This window comes from Urocampus carinirostris, chromosome 17, assembly GCF_059441175.1.
Source record: "Urocampus carinirostris isolate Australia breed hairy pipefish chromosome 17, RoL_Ucar_1.0, whole genome shotgun sequence".
NCBI classification, from domain to species: Eukaryota; Metazoa; Chordata; class Actinopteri; order Syngnathiformes; family Syngnathidae; genus Urocampus; species Urocampus carinirostris.
The window spans coordinates 4,748,341-4,754,340 of record NC_142365.1 but is presented as its reverse complement, the minus strand read 5'-3'; positions in this window follow the sequence as shown (position 1 = coordinate 4,754,340).

The following is a 6,000-nucleotide window of genomic DNA, read 5'->3' as shown; positions in this document are numbered from 1 at the left end:
TTTCCAGTTACGATCCCGTCTATTTTTGTCTCTCCAGTTTTGTTCCCATCTAGTTTGTCCTGTTTATTTTCGATATCCTGTTTCATTATATATCCTGTCTGTCCCGTCCCGTCCGGTATCGACCCCATCTGTCCGATATCTACTCGGGCGATTGGTATCGATCTTGTCGACCTCTGGCTTCCAATCATTTCATGCCAGACTGCTGCCTAATGTGCACGACTCCCCATTTCCGGTAAAATTAAATGCTTGTGTGAGAAACGTCACCCGTTTGGGTCCTGATCCTGTACTGGTTCTTGACATGAGCACTAACACATTTCAGTATCGCAACAATAAATAAGCGATACCTGAGGTCATCCTTGTAGACTGGCCAAGGTTCTAAGTGCATCAGCAACACTTAGCAAAAACAAAAATAAGGAAATTTGGATCTAAATGTTTCAAGAGGGGCAGCACGGCGGCGCAGTGGTTAGCGCGTGTGTGGCACAGTTCTAAGGTCTTGGGAGCCTCCTGTGTGGGTTCAAATCCAGCTACCAGACTTCCTTCTCCCCGTGCTTGCGTGGGTTTCCTCCGGGCACTCCGGTTTCCTCCCACATTCCAAAGACATGCATTTCAGGTGGATTGGCCGGTCCAAATTGTCCCTAGGTGTGAGTGAGCGAGCGAGTTGTCTGTCCCCGTGTGCCCTGCGATTGGCTGGCAACCAGTTCAGGGTGTCCCCTGCCTACTGCCTGATGATTGCTGGGATGGGCTCCAGCACCCCCGCGACCCTACTGAGGATAAGCGGTGCAGCTAATGAGATGAGATGAGATGTTTCAAGAGACTTTTGCCGCAGTTGTGTGTGCTTGTTTAGGGTTGTGTTCGCTCTCAACTTGTTGCTCCTTGTTTTAAGGGACCTGTAGCGTCTGCCAGAGGGAATCAGGTCAGAGAGGCAATCTCTTACGTACTGAGTAGAAAGTAGCCTATGATTTTCTGGGCTGTGTTGCTGCCGTGCACTCTTCACAGTGGCTCTGTAGAAAGACACCAGCAGCTTCTGGTCGTACGTAGAAAATACTCATTTTTAAATCGTGCGGCATTCTTGGAACTCCAGTTGCTATGACAACCGATACAACAGTAGTTTCAGGCCCGCTACCTCCCAAATATCTCTCATCCAATCAAACAACAATCCTTCCTTGAGTTAGATATGAAGCAACATATTAAAAACTTTCAGTCAATCGATGCAAAAGTAATTACGTGCGCTCGCTGATGTTTCTATCCGAAAGACGTTTTTAGGAGCAGGCAGGGAACATTCTCTGAGCATGTTTGTCCCTCAATTAACAATGTCTTCCAAAAGGATGCTTCCAGTACAAGTCAGAGTGACATTAAGAACGCAGCATCCACAATAAACGGGGTCAGGCTGCACCTTCGAGCGGCAAAAACGCGGGGAATCGCTTGAATTTGCGCCGGAAGACGGGCAGGAGTCGGTGTCCGGATCGAGAATCGAATTTTGCCGTTCGAGCGAGAACTGATTTACGATAGGGTCAACGCTGCAGCTGCTGAAGCTTTCGCTCACCCCTTTTCTACATACACTGTACTTATATTGTCAACAAGCTCCAGATAAGTCGCAATTATCTGATGGGATATTGTCACCAAGGTCGCTGATCCATAGCCAGTAGCGAAATCTGGGGGATTTATGACGCGGGGTTGGTAACGAGCGTTTTGTCTGGAGCCGACTGCACGAATCGCATATGGAATCCTATCTATCTACCTTGGTCATATCCAATGTTCCCTGTAATTTTCTACGGGTCTGAGCGTTCACACAAAGTCGGTGAGCAACGCTTGAAACAACAGTGAGCAACGGCAATCCCAAGTGTGGCAACTAAGTCATTATCAAACATGTCCAAAACTTGACATTTTGCTGAGTTTCCGGCAATGCAAAAGTATTTTTCTCTTTTGAATGAATTGACTCATGTACGATTGCAAAAGTCGTTTGTTCTTACAATTCTTTCACAAGATATCCATTTCTTTTTGTTTCCTGATATATTTTGTCGCATAATATTAACATTTTGGGGGGCTTATTTAGTCGGTTGCAAGATACAAAACTGTAGTTAATCACATTTTTAGTGGAAGTACAATGTTGGCAACAAGATTCACTTGATATAATAGGAAATTATTTGAATGCAACACAAACTTTTTCTTCTTTTTCCTTTTTTTCTACTTTTTTTTTAATTCCTTTAAAAAAATCTCATTGTATTTATTTTTTCCGAGCTGTTACTTTTTTTCTTTTTGTTCTCTATTTACTTTTTTTCCTATAATTTCTTTCTTTTCTTTTTTTCTGGCTTTTTTCTAACTTTTTCCTTCTTTTTTTATCTTCCTTTTTTTCTTTTTTCTTAGCTTTTCACTACTTTTTCATTTTGGTATTTTTTTTTCTTTTTTGTTTCATTCCCCCCTTCCTTCAAGTCATTTTGTGCATAATTTTACATAATATTTGGTCATGTTGGTATTAAAGAAGCAAAAACAACCCGAAGAGCCGTTTAGGACCCGAAAGAGCCGGTTCTTTTTAGTGAGCCGAGCCAAAGAAGCCGATTCTCGACAAACTCTACTAACTTTACTCAACTTCGTTCTAATTCGACTCGACTTCAAAATACCGCATTTAGGACACAACTTCAGGGGAACCCGTGTATTTTTACCTTCATGCACTGTAACTTTGACTTAAGTCGTTTCTTAATTAGTAATTTTGAGCCCTCATTTTTGTGCGCTGGCTCGATTTTCTTGTGCGCTGAGAATGTGCGAGCAGTGCGCAATTGCGCACGCGCGCAGCTTAGAGGGAACACTGGTCATATCCCTCAAGAGGGGTGACCGACAGCAAGACAAACACATACAAAAACAAAGAAAATAAGGGAAAAAGTAAAAAAACGTATGATGCGGCAGGGGTAAACCAGTGAAAGCGTATGGAATCCGATCGATGGATATTCAACGTTGAGGAAAGTTGGCCTGTTTTGGAGCGGGAGACCGGGCATCATCCGCACGGCCGTTCCTGGTGGGTGACGGGCACACAACTCACCACAGTCACGTCGTTTTAATGAGAATAGGATGCCACGGAACCATTTACCGTGTGATTTAGGCATTAAGAGAAAATCCAATGATTAGTCTGGAGAATTAGTTTCGGTGTAGACAGTTTTTCGTTTGACCATTAAGCTCATGAATTTATTGAATTGAGGAAACAAACTGTACAGCAGGGGGTCATCATCTTGGTTATGTCACGATGACTGATTTGGATCACCTGTTCCCGCTCATTTGTCCCTTTTAAAGCCCAGTCCTGTCACTCTCCGGTTGTCAGTCCGTCAGTGAACCTCTGTCGTTACAAGGCAAACATTTTGACCCTGACTCCCGCCTGTCCCGGTTTTGGACTCGTTTTTCCACATGTCCGTTCCTGATCTCTCTGTTTGTCTCCGGCTACGACCTGTTTTGATCCCGACAACGTCCTCTATCCCGTCCCGTTTTTCACCAGCACAGCCAGTTCGTCGGTCTTATTTGGTAGAGAATTCTCATTCCCCATGATTACGGACGGTACCGAAGGCTTATAACGCCGCTAGCCGCTTAGCCTTAGCTCCGGCTCTGCATCCACGATAGGGCCCCCTCATCACGCCGGCACGAGAATTTTTCAGGGCAAGGAGTTGATTCCTCGACGGATTTTTGTGCGTTAAAACCGATAACCAGGGTTGGGTAGGGTTACTTTAACTTGATTACTTTCAATTACTTTTGGATGACTCCAATACCAAATATGCTAATAAAAGACAAAAGAAACTAAATATGGATAAAATGACTAAATTTTGTGCAGGAATACATGGAACGGCAAAATGATGTTGGCAAGCTGTTTGGATTGATTTTCATTTTGTTTCTGTCGCATTTGATGTCAGTTTTGCCGGAGATCAAGGAGATCAAAGCCAGGAGAAAAAGCTTACCGCGTGTTGTGAGTCATCATTTTATTCATATTTAGTTTATTTTGTCTTTTATTATCATATTTGGTATTGGAGTCATCCAAAAGTAACGGTAATCAAGTTAAAGTAACCCTACCCAACCCTGCCGATAACAATAAGATAGAAAGGAATCCAAAGTGTAGTTGTCAAACGGGACGAAAAACACAGAAGATAGAAGGAGACACTTAAAACAATACATCACAATTTATTTACATGCATGAAGGCACAAATTCATGGAATTGATTGTTTCGGTGTTGTGTGATGTAAAGAATTAAAGCTTCCCTCCAAATGTTTGATAGCAGCCTGGAGCAACACATTGTTAGCAAGTAATGCTAATTACAGTTTTAGCCGATACAACTCCCCAACAACAACTAGCTTGCCAGCGAGTACTATATTAAGTAGACTGATACAACAGTTCACTGCGAAGCTGGAAGAAGGGTGGAGATAACGGAGGGAATGTGTGGGAGAAGAGACAAAAAAAGCAAGGCTTGGAAACGGCAAGATGCCAAGGCTGACACATCAGACCTTCCCCTGAAAAAGTGGCAAATCTGTGAACATGAAGCTTCAAGGTTACACAAGCTCTCGTCAAACTTTGGGAAAGAGGCACTAACTGTGGATAAGTTCCTCAGGAGAAAGTTCAAGCGACAGTATTTTTACGGTTTATGGAAGCCATTTTCTACGTACCAAGCGTTTTTTCCCGATATCGCCGACTTTAGATCGCAAAGTTGGATAAAGTCTCATCTCATTAGCTGCACCGCTTATCCTCAGTAGGGTCGCGGGGGTGCTGGAGCCCATCCCAGCAATCATCGGGCAGTGGGAAGGGGACACCCTGAACTGGTTGCCAGCCAATCGCAGGGCACACAGGGACAGACAACTCACTAGGGACAATTTGGACCGGCCAATCCACCTGAAATGCATGTTTTTGGAATGTGGGAGGAAACCGGAGTGCCCGGAGGAAACCCACGCAAGCACGGGGAGAACATACAAACTCCGCACAGGAAGTCCGGCAGCTGGATTTGAACCCATAAAGGAGGTTCCCAAGACCTTAGAACGGTGCCGCCGTGCTGCCCAGTTGGATAAACTGTAAAGTCAAAAATATAGTTGCGCTGATTTTAGTCTAATGATAATTTCAAACTGCTTGAAGGGACAGAGTGTAATAATTCACGCCTCCTACGGGTAAAAACGTCATTCATTGAAAAAAAAAATAGGATTTTATTAATAAGCAAATATACATGAAGTATTATATAAATGTGTATTTTTTTTAAAATGCTGAGTCTGCTCCTTTGGCACTAACTGCCCCCATCTTCCTGTCACCAGTCTGTCTGCTTACGCTAGGCAAGCTTTTCGACCCTGACTCTCTCTTGTTCTGGTTTCCGTCTGTTTCCCGGCTCCGATCCTTTCTCTGATCTTGACCACGATTTTGGCTCCCCTGTCCCGGCTACTGACCTGTTTTTCCCGCTCTCTACACCGCCATCGCTCGCCAAGGAAAGCAGATAGATAGATAGATAGATAGATAGATAGATACTTTATTCATCCTCGCCCCCAGCGATCTATGGATCGTGTGTACTATCCTTTCCCTTCTTCCCAATAAAACTAAAAGAAACCCACGCAAGTGGGTCCTGTCTCTGTTCTGGTCCTGACAGAGGAATTTGCATTTGTTCAAAAGTAAGCCTCATTCCGATGAAGCTTCAATGCAAAATAATAATTACTAAACAAAGATCGCAAACGCAATACTCTAAACTTTGCACCGTGATTTTGTCAAATTCAAGTTCAGGATTTTCATTAGGATTTCGGTGTCATTCTCAATTCAAGTCTAACTTTAGTAAAACAGGAGAGGCGAAAAAGGGCTTGCCGTGTAAAAAGAGATTTGCAGACGGACCGACAAAAGGGGACTGACAGGACAGAGTTTAAATACTGTCAGGGAGGCAATTTGTCAACAAGCTGCAGCTGGCGCCACACGGGCAGGACCAATTGGCCGCCATGGCAACCATAACAAAAATGTTTATGTAGGTCCACATATTCAACTAAAACCTAATTGACGCAGATGTAT